This window comes from Beta vulgaris, chromosome 8 (genome assembly GCF_026745355.1).
Source record: "Beta vulgaris subsp. vulgaris cultivar EL10 chromosome 8, EL10.2, whole genome shotgun sequence".
Classification (NCBI taxonomy): domain Eukaryota; kingdom Viridiplantae; phylum Streptophyta; class Magnoliopsida; order Caryophyllales; family Amaranthaceae; genus Beta; species Beta vulgaris.
In genome coordinates this window covers 16,223,853-16,240,379 of record NC_079209.1, presented here as the reverse complement: position 1 = coordinate 16,240,379, position 16,527 = coordinate 16,223,853, and the positions used below count along the sequence as shown (strand labels likewise).

General features: G+C 35.4%; 1 long non-coding RNA gene across 1 annotated transcript; it reads right to left on the bottom strand.

The window, feature by feature from the left end:
* LOC125492232 (uncharacterized) lies at positions 1 to 1,005 on the bottom strand. Its single transcript, XR_007268676.2, has 2 exons — positions 451 to 1,005; positions 1 to 336 (listed from the first exon to the last, which is right to left on the bottom strand). It is a non-coding gene; the product is annotated as an uncharacterized LOC125492232 (long non-coding RNA).
* Between the last annotated feature and the right edge of the window lie 15,522 nt (positions 1,006 to 16,527).

Below are 16,527 nucleotides of genomic sequence, written 5' to 3'. Positions count from 1 at the left end.
TTGAACAAAAACAAAAATCTGAATAGATTAACAAAAAAACTGAGAAACTACAAGAACTACAAGAATCGAAAAAGAATAACAAAATACACGAACAAAATGAAAATATTGAACAAAAACAAAAATCTGAATAGATTAACAAAACCTGAATCTGAAAATATTTTCTTTCTTGATTCACAGGGGAAAACTAAAAAAACATAACTAAAAACAAATCTGAACCGACGAGAGTTCAATGTTCTTCAATCTTCACCGACGAGATAATGTTCTTCAATCTTCACCGACGAGAGTTTAATCTTCAATCCTCACCCTTTAAACCGACGAGAAACAGTCCTAAATTACCTAGATTTCCAGTAGAAAACAGAATTAAAAAAACCGAAATAAATAAAATCAGATCTAATAAAAAAAATTAAAATCTAAAGCGTTTATGAAGGTAAGTTTGCAGTTCTAAATTACCCAGATTTGATTCGCCGGCACGAGATCGACTCGCCTAGGATGCGTCTGCTGATGAGTCTTTCTTAACGGTCAGATCTTCAGTTTAGCAGAAGATCTTCTCTTACACTTCTTGAATCTGACAGAGAAAACGAAGAAGATGATGAAAATGAAGTTCCAGCGAGATTAAGATAGAGAAAGGCGCTGTAATGTTGAGATGGAAGAGGAAGATGAAGAGAGAGAGAGGGAGTGACAGTGAGATGGGAGAGGAAGATGAAGAGAGAGAGCCGCTAGAAGTTGGAGTGAGAGTGAGGGTGAAATGAAGTTGAGAGAGGCGCTGCAATGTTTAGATGAGGCGCTAGGGTTTAAACAAAGTGAGCGGGTCCAAATTTATTTCGTGTCATCTGCGTCGCACAATTAGGCACGTGCGACGCACATTGTTGGATCGTTTGCGTCGCGTGCTTCAAATTGTCTGACGCAAATCTTCTTTTTATGATCTGGACCCATGTTATGCGTCGCACTCTTCATTGAGTGCGAGACAAATAGTATTTTTGCGTCGTTTCCGTGTTTGTGCGACGCAAATGGGGTGACGCAAATTGACCTTTTTCTACTAGTCTAGTAAATCCAGTAACAACAAAGCACTAAGTACACTTGACTAAATAAACTCCTTATTTTACTAAAACTATAAACCACTAACAACAATTGATTAGATAATTTAGAAAGCCACACCCACTACTTTGAAGCACGATACTCTATACACCCCCTTGCTTCAAAAGGGCATACCACCCAAATAACTTTCCCTTTCTGCTAGACATTATTTCCATATTGCATTACACTTTTGATGAACACATGCATTTTATGCTGCTGGTGTGAATGTTGCTACACACATGCATAAGTTAGAAGATTGCTACAACTAGAACATGAACACAAAACACACACACACTTCACTCTAACTTTTGAAGAACGTAATTTCTTCCATAAACATACAACCACACAATTGACTTCAACACTGCTCTCTTCCACAACTTTCTTTTCAACACAAGATTTCTCTTACTCATCTTTTTTCTTATCCCAACATCGATCTTCTTTGTGACTATACCGTTTGCAATAGTAATATTCGTTAATACTCACTGACTGACGTTGTCCTACAGATAGACCACACCCTCCACATTCTTCACGATTGTGACCTCGACTACCCATAGTACGAATCTCAACACCTTTATCATTACCGCGACCTTTGTCATTTGACCGCCACTCATTTGCTTCCAATTCTTATGAAGAAAGCCCCTTCACTTAAAATGCATTTTCCTCTACCTTTTCATGTGACCAGTTGATTCTAGCTACATGGGGTAGTAAGGAATCCATTAACTTATCAAAAGTACAAGTCGACATTGTTTAGATTTTTGTATAGCAGCAACAACATGATTGAAATACTTTGTAAGATTCCTTAAAAAATTACTAACCATAGTTACATCACTAATACTTTCACCATATGACTTCATTTGGTTCACAATTGTAGATACTCTAGAAAAGTAATCTTACACATATTCTTTGTTATCCATAGTTAATAATGGTTCAAAAGTTACATGTAAGATTTGTAATTTTACGGAAATTACCTTACTATCACCATGATCCTTGTATGCGTAGTACCCAAGTTCGCTATCGGACACACTTCATGTGTCCGACATGAATCTACTAAGACGCAATCTCCTCGTCCAAAATCAAGCCACTTATGATTATGGTCCGATCAGATTCATCTCAGTCGTATACGTGTTAAAGGATTACATATTCTATCAGATGAACAATACTCCTATAAATTGCCAAATGGTACTATTATGCAGGTACATTCTCTCACACCTAAAAATAGCTTATCTCTCTAAATCCTTCACGAACATACACTGACTTGAGCGTCAGAGGGGATTTTCTCACATCCCCCCGAGGGTAGTTTACGTTTGTTCTCCTGTAGCTTTCCAGTCTCGGACACCCCTTAATCATTGACGGACAACTCAGAGGTCCACCACCGTTTCAACACTGAAATAACTTGGCGCTAGAAGAAGGGGTCTCGCATCTTTGGAAGCGGACATGGACAAGACAAACAACACAAGTCACGATCCATCAAGATTAAGAGTTGGACAAGGGTATTCCCAACCCCTTGTTACCGGACCTGTAGGGGCCTTCTAGTTCCACTGTAGGACGCCTGAAAACAATGCTGAGTGAACCCTAGACAACAATATTCCTCAAGAGAACGATAACTGTTGAACCCTAGACCTGTAGGGGCACCCTAGTTCCACCCTAGTTCCATTCAGTTTGGCTCAGTTGAGTCAATTTTCTCTTGAGCAGTTGAAAACTGTAGCATCCTTCATCGATATGTTGATGGGCACTCCTCTGCCTAATAACACTCCTTCCCCAAATACTGATGTCGGAAACGATAAGTGAACACTAGTTTTAACTAGTAGGAACGCTGACGGAACTCCGTTAAGAAAGACGCGTACCTTCACTAAAGAGGGACGCCAGTTCGAGAAGTAACTCAACCTATCTGGTATGAGGAATGATTGCTAGACACTAAAAAGCTCTATAATTTTGAGGACGAGGAAAATCGGGGTAACTCCAACCGTGAGTACATCACCACCGGTGGTAGTAACAATTCGGTTGGTGGACACCTACTGATCACACCAAAACTCTCTCCCTTTGTTCTGAAAATCTTAAATCATCCTATGCCAAGGATCAAGATGCCGTCTTACAAGTGCGAAGGCACTTTTGAGCCAGATGATCATGTCACGACATACGAAGGTCACATGTTCTTATACACTTAGGTGGAATTCATCTGGTGCAAGGTGTTTCCATCTGCTTTGACCGGGATCGCCCAAACTTCGTTTAAGAGTTTGAAACTGGGTATTATCTTTAATTTCTCTCAATTGTCATCTACATTCACTACTCATTTTGTAAGTAATAGGCGTCGCGAGCACATTATTGGTGAATTGCTTTCTATCAAGCAAGGTGAAACAAAAAGTCTTAGCTTTAATGACTAGGCTGAGAGAGGGGTCTGCATTCATGAGCTATTCGGGCCGCAAAACATTCACATCATTGGGGTCGGTACTGGGGAAGGCCAATGATTTCATAAGAGGAGAAGAATTTGCTAAAGCTACTAGCAGCCTGTATCGACATTCCGAGAAGATGAAGGATGAGAAGTCACGAAAAGATAGGGGTTATCGCGTCTGAGATGAAATAAAAGAATCTAACATGGTTAAGAATGGAAACGACCGAGAGCGTGGTAACCGGGAGAGAAGTGAATGCAAAGATATGGATAGATGATGCGTGCACACAACTAACAACCTCCAAGGCACAAATATACACCATGATTAAGGAGAGTGACAAATGACAACGACGAAAAAAGATGTTCCATAAGAACCGTGACAACACTAAGTTGTGTAATTTTCATGGAGATCACGGCCACTTGACTGAAGACTATAGGCATTTGAAGGATAATTCGGAGGATCTCATCCATAGAGGTTACTTCACTCAGTATAAAGTCCAAACGAGTGATGGTGACTTGGTAAAGTTCAAGGATCAGAATATTCAGTCTTGGATAGGCGAGATACATGTGATCAGTGGCAGCAAAATTCATGATGGAAGTGTCAACGGGGCAAAGGCCAGTTTGAAAAAGTTCATGCACCAGATTAATTTCAGCAAAAGCTTCTCCTTAAGAAACCACGAGTCATGTCGGCCATGTCTTTCTCGGTCGAAGATGCAAATCATGTAATATATTGATAAGTGCGTAAAATAATAGATTTATCTCCCCTTATATTATTATTATAAGTGTGTTTATATTATTATTTTATAAATTTTATATATTTTTAATACTATTAGATATAATATGCTATGTTTTTATTTATTACTAATATTACTTAATTATAATGTTTTTGTTTCATGATCAATCTTGGTCCAAGAACTGCAAGGCAAGCCCAATTCCTCTTGTTAAAGATTAGTCCAAACTTCAATTAGATAGAAGACAAGAAGAAAAAAAAAAGAAAAAAAGAAAAGGAAACAAAATGAAGAAGCAACACGTGAGACTTTGAGAAGCAATGAAAAAGGAAAAAAATCAAAGAAGAAAACAAAGAAGAAAAGAAAATAGAAGAAAGAAACAGAAGAAATGAAAGAAAGAACAAGTACGTTCCTTCACCGCCATCCTTCATCCACATCACCCATCCAATCACAAAGCTTGCAAGTTGCATCAATCCACCAATGAGATGAAGCCCAACCGCAAGGTGCGATGCAAATCGAGAAGGGTCGTTTTTAGGGCCGAAAAATAACAATCCCAATTCTTGGGTCCAATTGGTTTGAAAACTCGATTAAGGGCGGCGAATTTGGGTAAATACCATCAAGGTTCGAAAATGGGTTTGCAATAATTTTCAAAGAATTTCGAGTGAAAAAAAGCAGAGAATTTCGCGAGGTTTTGAAGCTAATTGGGGTGCTCGAGTTCGACGAAGAAGACAACCTTTGGTTGGAGTCCTAGCACACAACCGGGGAGGGTGAGATTCAAACTTGGACGTAGGTGCGAAATCCGAAACTCGAAGGCGAATCTCCACGCAAATTTATAAGTTCTTCTCTCTTTCTCTTGTACTTTCAATATAGTTTCGAAATTTTCTGATTATACTAATGAATTTCATAGCAAGTTTGGATTATATTATTTGAATTGAGTTGGATTGTTGTGTTAAATTTACAAGTTGAAATCAAGATTGGTATAGTTGGATACTCAAGTTATATTTGATTTTAATGTTCATATTTCAACTTTATGCTTATTAATTTGCTATCTTATTAGGTATAAAGTTGAGATTATTGTTAGTTATGTAATTTAGCCTAGTCTAAGTTATATAACAACAAGTGGCAACTAGTTTAATTTACGCCTGCAAAGATGGTTGTAAGTTCAAACTAGAATATAACTTGGACTAGTTCTTTAAACATAAAGATATGTTATGTTTAGATTAACTAGGGATTAATGATGTACTTCTCGTTCTATAATGCTTCTAGTTTAATCGTCGGGAGTTGCGAAATACTTGTAGTGATTAGATTAGTTTAAAATCGATATTCGGCCTAGTTCAATGTTGATTAGAAGTATGGAAGTATAGGGGAGTTTGGCTACTTGAATTCCTACAGTTAATCTATCTAATCAGTCTTGGATTTATGAAATTGGAAGTATAATCGAGTTCAGTAAATGATTAATCTCTGAAAGTAATATGAGTGTAAAATGGAATTACTTGTCATCACTTGTAAATATAGGATAGATTTATCTTTTGTAGTTTTTACTTTCATAAAAACATTTCGTAAACCCCCCATGAACAATGTGTATATGTTTATATTAGTAAATAACATGTATATAATAGTTAAGCACTCTTAATTAGTTGAACTTGGATTTTAGGATTATATAAACTTCTCTGTAGGATCGACCCTTATTTATCGTTGTACTAAACTTAGATAATATTAATGTGGATAAAATAAGGTTTTAATTTGTATGCATAACGACACTTACCATATATCCTCATGACGACCATCTGGTTGTCACTATAAAATTAAAGTTGCAAACTGTTTTATTCATAAAATCTTGGTTGATGGAGGAAGCTCTGCCAAATCATGCTACTTAACGGCTTTGGAGCAACCCTCACGAAGGATTCTCGTAGAAGATTTGAGTCCACCAACGCGGAAGGAGAAGAGAGCAAGAAAAAGGCGATGGCGGACGAGGAAAGTTCTAAGAAAAAATATAAAAATAGCCATGGAAAAAACTATGATAGATCTGAAAGCTCGATCAGAAGATTCACCAAGACCTAAGCCTGATGGCGAATCTAAGCAAGAAATGCTAGCAAATGATCCTTTAACAACGGTCGCTGTCGGAACAAACATGGACCCTGAGGTCAGGGTCAACCTGGTGATTCTCCAACGAGAAAACGCTGATGTATTCGCGTTCTCGGGGAATGAGATGTCGAGAATAGACCCGAACCTAATGATTCATCGCTTGAATTTTGACAGTGCAACCTATTCGGTCAAGCACAAGAAAATGAATTTTTCATCAGAAAAGAATAGAGCCTACCAAAGAAGAAGTTGATAAGTTACTTGCGGCTTATTTAATTGAGGCTTGAGACTACCCTAAGTGGCTGCCAAATGTAGTAATGGTGAAAAAAACTATTTCTAGTCGCGGATGTGTATAGATTTTACGAATCTTAATAGAGCTTGTCCGAAAGATTGCTACTCGTTAGCAAGGGTAGACCAGTTGGTGTATTCCACTAGCGGTCATGCATTATTTAGCTTTATGGACGCATTCTCTGGGTATCACTAGATCATTCTTTTAGAGGCAGAGAGAAAGAAAGCTGCTTTCATTAAAGATTGTGGAGTTTATAACTATAAAGAAATGCCCTTTGGCTTGTATAATGCTTAAGCCACATACCAGAAGTTGGTCAAGAAAGTCTTCGCAGTCCAGAAGGTGAGGACACATTGAAGTTTATGTTGACAATTTAATCTTTAGTAGCAAGTCTACCATGAAGAGCTAACCAAATGACAAATAAGGCTTTAGGGCTAGCCTTGTTGTTATAGATGATTCTCTTCCATCTAACAGGACCACACATACTAATATACAGCTTCTTAATAGAGAAAGAGGGAGTTGTAAGCATTGGCCGAGATTGAAATTCATGAAAAATCTGCCTTCTTTCCATATTCTACTTCATTGCCCAGAAAGTCTATTAGGGATGTTCATAGTGAGAATGTCATGGTGCTTAATATAGTAAGCATGAATCCATTGTATCCAAAGTCTATCTTGTTTTTGGGAAATACCGCTAAAGTGTTTTGCAACATCAACTTTATTCTATATAGTAAGGTTTTTCACATTAAAGCCACCTCCTGTTTTAGGCAAACATAAAGTCTCCCATGCAATAAGAGCTTTCTTTGAATGGGATCCCTGACCAGTCCAAAAAAAACATTCTACAAATGCTTTGGATCTCCTTCCTGAGTTTCTTAGGGAGAACAAAAATTTGACACCAATAAAGTTGGAAGCCATGAAGAATAAAAGGGACAAGATGAAGCCTAGCTACATAGGAGAGTTTCTTAACTGACCAAGCTCTCACTCTTGCCATAGTCTTATCAATCAAGGGTTTACATTCATGGTAAAAAAGTTTCCTTGTTGTGAGAGGAACACCTAAGTATTTAAAGGGGAAGGGACCCAAAGGTATATTCACAACTGATTGAAGCATGTTCTTTTGATCCACACTAACCCCTCCCAAGTAGAGATGACTCTTGTCTAAATTTGCTTTAAGACCAGAAGCTTGGGAGAATTTGTAAAAGCAAGAAATAAAAGTTGTAATGATCTGGTATGATCTCTAGCAAATATCAACAAGTCATCATCAAACATCAAATGGGTGAGATTTAGTCTTTTACACCTAGGATGAAAATTAAACTCACCATCAGCAATCAACTGCCCCCACGTAACTAGAAAGATATCCCATACCCATAGCAAAAAGAAATGGAGACAGAGGGTCTCCTTGTCTCAAACCTTTTTTAGCAGCAAAAGGTTTACAAGCACCATTAATGAGAATAGAAAAGGTGGCAAAAGTGACAAATGCCATAACCCATTTCACAAATTCAGTAGGAAAGCCTAACTCATCACTCATAATAGTCTCTAGGAAGGACCATTCAATAGAGTCATAGGCCTTCTTCAAATCAATCTTCAACATGCATCTAAGAGAAATATTGTTAGTAGTGTAACCCTTGATGACATCACTAGCAAGCAGAATGTTGTCCGAAATAGTTCTCCCAGGAATGAACCTAGCTTCTACAAGGTCAATAATACTACCAACATGGATTGCATCCTTGTAGTCAAAATCTTAGCAATGATTTTATACAGGACAGCACAACAGGCAATAAGTCTAACATCTTTCACAAGAGAAGGATTGTGAACTTTAGGAACAAGAGTGACAAGAGTACAATTAATATCAGTTGGCAGATTACCAGAATCAAAGAATTACAGCACTGCATCATAAATATCTGTTTTGATAAATTGCCAGGCTTTTTGAAAAAATCTCTATTCTATATGTGAAGAGGGGTAGGACACCAAAATATTAAAATCCCATTTTACCCTCACTAATCTTTATTATATAGGGCAATTAAGGGGAACACCAAAAAATTTTAAAAATAAAAATAAAAATAAAAAAAGATAAAAATGACTACATAAATTAAACAGAAAAAAGAAACCAACAAATGTATTTAAAAATAAAACCATTTTTAAACCGTGGAAGACAGTTATTCAGTTTCCACATTATTATCTAATTCAGTTTTTAAAAATAAAATTCTCTATTTCATGAAAATCTAATAACTAACATTTTATAATATTAAATTTTAAAAATAAAAATTTACATAACACATGGAAACTGCTATATCTTCTTTTTCCTCCATTGTAACAAGTCAGTATCCATTCTTTTGCTCTTCATTCACCTCTGCATATAAAGATTTAGAAATTCTTCAAAACATAATCAGGTAACTTTATAAATTAATTATTTTTTTTACCACAGGAAAAAATTGTTGATCATAGGCTTGACATTAATCTTTTTTTGATATAACTTTATTTAGGAAATAGGGTAAAAGAATGTATCATTGGCAAACATTGTGAACAACAAATAAAAACTTAATGACTTTGAGGGACTATAATCAACAGCATGTCAGCAACAAAAATAAGAGTCATCTGATCAGGTAGTTGTTAAGGATATTCAAATATAAAAGTTTGTTTAAGAAATTAGGAAAAACAAAGAAATACAATAATATTCTTATAACCTTGGTGAATATGAACTCATAATTAAGGATTGTCTTGTAGAGAGATACTCGAGATATTCACATTGATCCTTCAACTCTTTTTGTTGAGTAACAGAAGAACACTAGCCAAAGTTTTAGTAGGATGACTTTGAGTTTCATCCCTCAAGGTGAGAAAAGCAGACTATTTGTCAACTTAATCTCGAGCTTAATATCATTATCATTTATACTTTTTTTTGGATTCATATATAATGTTGGATTAAATGTATTTTTTACACTTTTCATGAACTTATCGTTCTTTATTATTCAAGACCTTTTTTTAAATCGTCAAATAACCATTTTATGCTTTTTTTTGCACATAAGTAAATATAATTTTTTATACATGTCATTACACGCTTGAGCTTTTTATTTGCTTTTGCATGCATTGCGTGCATATAGGACTATTCACTGTTAAAGCCATCAATACTTGAGGCTTTATCATCATCAGTATCCCAAAGAGCTTCATCCATTTCCTGTCTTGTCACTTGTCTTACAAGCATAACAGCATCATCAACCTTCACTTGAGCACCAATTCTTAGCATTTCAATATCCACCACAGGGAGAGAAGGAGCAGCTGACCCTAGTAATTTGTGATAGAATCCTATCACTTCAGTTTCAATATCAACATTTGTAGTGAGTCTGTCCCCAGGAGCAATATATAGCAGACAAATGATATTCTATAGAAATCTTTCTTTCATAGCATGAAAGAAAAATTAGGAATTAGAATCTCCATGCTTCAACCATAAAATCTTGGATTTCTGCCTCAGAGCAGATTCCTCAATATTTAGGAATTTATGCAAGATCTGAGAACATTCTCTTTCTTCATAAGTTAGAACAGGACAGTTAAGGACTCTCTGAAGTTGGCTCTGAACCCTTTGAAGATAAGTTCTAGCTAGATCAATCCTAGCTTCCATATTTGCAAATTCAACTTTATGTAAAAGCTTAAGTTTACCCTTCACATTTTTTTATTTCATCCATACATTCTTCATCCTACATTGTCTACTAATGCTACTGTGCCATTGATCTATCACTAAAAATGGAAATTGATCATACGAAGCCATGTGATTAAAAAAATTAAAAAGCCTACCTCTTCCACCAGCCCTCTGATGGCACTAAAGAAGTAAAGGAGCGAGTAATCTGAGATCCCAGGATTCATGTACTCCACCACCAAGTTAGGGTACTTAGCTAACCAATATGAATTAACCAGACATCTATCAATTCTGCTACTAATTCTAGCATCACTAGTGCCTTTGTTAGACCAACAGAAAAAATGTCGAGTTGATTTGTACTCACTAAGGTCAGTGGTATTAAGTAATTGAATGAAGTCTTGTGCTTCATAAGAAGAGATACGGACCCCATTAATCCTATCAACAACAGCTAGGATAACATTAAAGTCAGCCATAGTGCACCAAGGTTCAATAACATTCTTGTCAATGGCACTAAGATATAACCACATACTTCTTCTATCTTCCAAAGTGTGCAAACCATACATCATAGAGAACACCCATTGATCACCAGCCTGTTTATCACTCACATAGTAGTGAATAATTTGAGCGGATTTATGAATGATTTGAAGAGTTACAACAACAGGATTCCAAGCAATCCAAATGCTCCCCCTATCAGAAGCTTCATAGTTATGCACCCAATTCCACCTATTACCAAATTTCTTCAAGATTTTGTCCTTATTATGAGCTTTAACTCTAGTTTCTAATAAATCCACAACATAAGTTTTATGTTTGCCCATAAACTTCTTTATTTCACCTAGTCTAGCAAGGTTGTTCAACACTCTTACATTCCAAGTGCACACTATCATGAACCTAGGGAAACTGTGCATGTGTTACCCCTGCCTCATCCACTAAATGTGTAATAACTCTAGGCCCTTCCATTAACATTGCATCCTTCCCCTTTTTTCCTCTAATAAAGATGTTCCACACTGGAATTGGGGGGGCATCAATCTTTTGACCTTCTGCATCATTACTTGGCTACACAACTCTTACATCCATACCTTCTACAATCCCTACATTAGACCTTGGGTTCATTACCCTGTCATGGCTTTGATTTTGAACAACTCGGGTTGACACTTCAACAACACTAGGTTGTGGTTTAGTGACTTTCGGCATCCATTTTGAGTTACTTTAGCCCCATCCTTCTCCTTGATTACTTGAGTAACCTTCTTTTTTGCACAATCATGGCCTATAGTAGCACACTTAAGAAAATAAGCAGGAGCCCACTCATACAACACTTTTTGTTCAAGAATTCTTCTTGAAGCATCCTCAATACAAACATTCTTAGGAAGTTCCCTAGTGACATCAACCTCCACCAACATTCGAGCAAAAGTAACTCGTTGCTGCTGTGTAGTACATTATTCATCAGCAAAAAGAGGGATTTCAATCATATTCCCTATTCTACTCAGAGACTCACCCCCCTAGTAATTAAGTGGAAGATTATTCAACCTAATCTAGAGGGTAATCATTCTTAATACGTCATTCTGGAAGTCAAAGTCAGGAGTCCACGCCTTAAGTACCAATGGTCTACTATAATCATATGGGAACCAGCATAATTTTTTTTAATTATGTCATCAATTGAAGCAAATTAAACAATGAAATAACCCCTATCATTTAGAAATGTTTTTGGCTTCGACACATGATTCCATTGTTGCTCTATATAACGAGTTAAAGCTCCTATGGAAGGGGTTTGTCCAGTAACATACAAAATAATTGCAGTAGACCAAGCTTCAGAAAGCTTATTTACCTTGGGTTTTGCCCGTTGCAACATCAGCCCATTTCAGAGAAGGTGACAACTCCAATCTCCTAACAGCTTCATTTTCTCCCACATTCCGAGTGCTAGCATCATTTCCCCCAAACCTGTACTTTTGCAATCTAAGCCACATCCAACTCCTCAGTTTGTGGATTCGAGTTTACCCCCCATTCTTCCCTGAGCAGTGATTTCAGCAGAGTGCTCCTTTTCATAACGTTTCTCAGGAGATTTGGGGATAACTTCAAGTGTTGATGTAGTACTCACAGTAGGCGTTATCGCAGGCGATGAAGTGGATTTATGAGCTCTAAAGGCCTCATTGATGGCATCTATAGCAACTTGAATCGCAGGGGAAGTATGACCACACATCTCCTGGGTTACTGTTACATTGGTATGCAAATTCTTCAGATTCAGAACTTTAGTGTTTATGTTATGTGTTTGGCTATTTTTTACTTGCTCAGGTTGCGGTGAAAGCAGAGGTTTTCTCCGGCGACCTGTCGGTGGCAGATAATGGCTAGCTTAATACCTAAGCAATCGCCTTTCACCATGGAGAGAAAACCTTAGTGGCTTAGAATTGAGTTTAAAGTGTCCATAAGCATTATTTTTACTAGCATAAGTGGTGCAATATTGAGTTGACCTAAACCGTAATCTCCCGTAGCTTTGTTGTAAGCCGCTTTTTCTATCAAATCTATATTCTCCACCACAATTTGAGCTAAATACGGACTAAAGTCGTCTGTTACTATGCTATTAAAACCCCCCAAGTAAAAGGGATTTCTTCTTCGAGGGAGAAAATGATTCAGTTTGCATAACGAACCATGCATTCTTCGAATCATTGGATTATTTATATTCTCTTTTCCTAAGATTGAATTTAATTTATTTATAAGGATTGTTTTAAGAATTTTAGTTGATATGCTAAAATTATATAATCGGTTAAGGTTTTCTGTATCCATCACATCATATTATATTTGTATAAAAGAATATTAATACATGAAAAAAAAACTCCAAGTTAGATAAGACACCAACTATTCCCTTAGAGGTGGAGATAAAGTTAAGAGTTGAAAAGCTTACTATATCAAGTGGTTCATAGTTTATTGCTAGATGACCTCTTTTTGTCCTTGTTGAATTGAGTTTAATTACTAAGAAGCTGACAAGCTGTATGAGCAACAAGTTGCTTATCGTGGTCAGACATATCACAACAACCATTTCTGATATTAATATTTGTTTATTGACTATTTGACTTTGACTTTGACTTTGAGTTACATATAAGTCATCTCTTCTGTATTAAACTAGTTTGGCAGGTCCCAGCGACCCGATTTCTTTGTTCCGCACATAGATATGATAGAAGTATAAAGTCGATGGGACAACATATAAAATGGACCACTCATGATTCATGAATGATTAGAGGATTTTAAAAGATATACATATCTACTAATACTCTAGAAGTACACTTTCCAAATTCTAGTATTGGATCCGATATAATATTATTCTTAAATAAGCAGAAGTTTATGCCATGATTCTGAAAGATTGAATCCGTCCGAAGCAAATATTGTCATACTACTCAGAGGTAATTCATCTTACCACGGATCTCCGAAAGGAAACTCAAAAAAATATATGACAATACAAATGAGATTCTAAATTTTTTTCCCCAAAGATTTCAACCATTGGATAGAAAATATTCTTTGGTCAAGATTTATTCTCGTATATGAAGGTGTTCTCATAGAGCCCACTCATATATATATATATATTAATATTATAATATTATATATATATATATATATATATATATATATATATATATATATATATATATAAATACACACACATACACATACACATACACATACACATATACTCCCTCCGTTTCCTAAAGATTTTCCTTGTTACTGTTCCGACATATACCAATGAGGATCTATTTGTGTGTGAGAGAGAAATAAACAAATAAAAAGGAGTTACAGTTGGAGAGAGAAATGGAGTAAAATTGAATTAATAATGTAATGGTGGACCATATGATAGGGATGAAAGGGTAAAAAGGGAAAAAAATTCCAAATAAGGAATAAATTAAAATAAGGAAGATCTTTTGGAAACACACTTAAACAAAAAGGGGGAAGATCTTTAGGAAACGAAGGTAGTATATATGTACATACATACATATATATGTATATATATATATATATATATATATATGTATATATATGTATATATATATATGTATGTATATATATATATATGTATATATATATATGTATATATGTATATATATATATGTATATATATATATGTATATATATATATATATATATATATATATGTATATATATATACATATATATATACATACATACATATATATATGACCCAAGACAAACAAATAATCATGTTGGTCTTTGTGATGGAAAATCCTTTAAAGACAATATATTATTCTATTTTTGAAGACTTCAGATACATGTTGTTAAATAATTTGGGACGTATCGCCTGGAACAAGAACTAGTATGTCCCTAGAAAAGATTGAAACAGTTGAAAAACGGTTATGAATATCTCATACAATAAATATGATTACGAATTAATTTCTACGAATCATGAAAAATTGCTGATGATGAAAACTTTATAGAAATTAATTCAAGCAAACTCCATATATACTATAAATACATATCACACTAAATAAAAGATTATGATATTAAGAGAATATAATTATTCCTAATAAGAAGTAGCCTAATAAGATTCTACACCACCTACAACTTCTTCCTTATTCCTCTATCTCCTTCCCACTAACCATCACACTACCCACCAGGCCACCACCTTCTGCTTCCTCCTCTCTCTACTCCGACTCAGTGCCCTACAACACTTTCTTGTTCCTACTCTCTCTCTCCTTCACACTGAACACTAGAATGCTTAAGTTCCTGTAAAGAAATTCATGGCTTTCCTGAAGCATCGCCAATTACACTAAGCAGAGAGAAAATTTTGGTTAATGGGTCAATAAAATTGTAGAGTTCAATTGAGAAATTGAGTGTTTTGGATGATTTAGTGAGCACTATTATTTTCCAAAATACCAGTAATGTTAATTCTCAAAGGGATTTTACTTATCTTAAGTTGTTAGGGAGTGGTTGGTTTACTTATCTGATCCAAATGTTGGTGCTGTTGAAAACTAATCTAGAAAAATCTAGTGAAATTCTAGCCTAGTATTATCTAGAATATTAGAGAGAAAAAAATAAAATAAAAGGAAGTAACATGATGACATAGGAATAGAACTATGAAGAAGAGCTTAGGGGAATCTAGAAAATTCATCTCAATGTCGGTAGAAGAAAAGCACTGACTTGGTCAAGTATATATATATGCAAGTTGTGAAGTTTGTAAGTGTATGAATAAATACAAGTTGTAATGTTCCACAAATCTCCTCTCTTCCTTTTATAAATAAAACATTCTACTCTTATACACCAAACCTTAAGCTCAAAATTTCAAACAGTGGTATCCGAGCCAATATAATCCCAAAGCCTCCATCATATTATACAATTTATCATACTCCCATAAAATTTATACACCAAACACAAGATAATCCAACTCCCTTAAAAAAAAAACTAAACACCACATAAATTAAAATGTCTTCCCCAAACACTTCAACCTCAAACACATTTAACTACCCCCAAGTAAATTGGGTACCCACATTTAAGGGAGAAAAATATCAACAATGGTCTATCCAAATGAAATCCATATTTATCTCACAAGATTTGTGGGAGTTAGTACAAAATGGTTATGAACAACCAAATGATTTAATCCAAGAAGCTACTTGGGATGAAGCACGCCGCAAGCAATATAAACAAAATCGGATAAGGGATAATTATGCCCTATACTTAATATATCGGGGAGTAGATGAAACAATCCTCCCTACTATTATGGCTGCTACAACGGCCAAGGAGGCTTGGAGTATCCTGGAGACAAAATATAGGGGCTCCGAAAAGGTAATACTCTTCAAACTCCAATCTTTATGGAGAGACTTTGATAATTTATTAATGGTGGAAAATGAAACAATTCAAGAGTTTTTTAGTCGAGTAACAAATATTATAAATCAAATCCGAACTAATGGAGATAAAATTGAAGATGTCCAAATTGTTCGGAAAATATTAAGAAGTCTCCCCAAAAATTATGATCATATAGTGGCTGCTATAGAAGAGTCTAATAAAGATTTATCTAAATTAAGTTTAACTGAATTAATGGGCTCCCTTCTCGCACATGAAGATAGAATGCGTAGATTTATAGAGCAGCCACTAGAACAAGCTTTTCAAGCAAAATTAAAATTCTCTAATAATGGAGAAAATAAAAGTAGAAATGGCTACGGTAAAGGAGGTACTTCATATAACCGTAGCAGGGGAGAGGAAGTTATAAAAATCAAGGAATTCGAGAAAATAATCCATCTGGCTCCTATTGTAATTTATGTAAGAAAAATGGCCATAATACACAAGATTGCCGGTATAAGTGTAAAAGATGCAAAAAGCACACTCATTTTGAAAAAGATTGTTGGTTCCGGCAAAA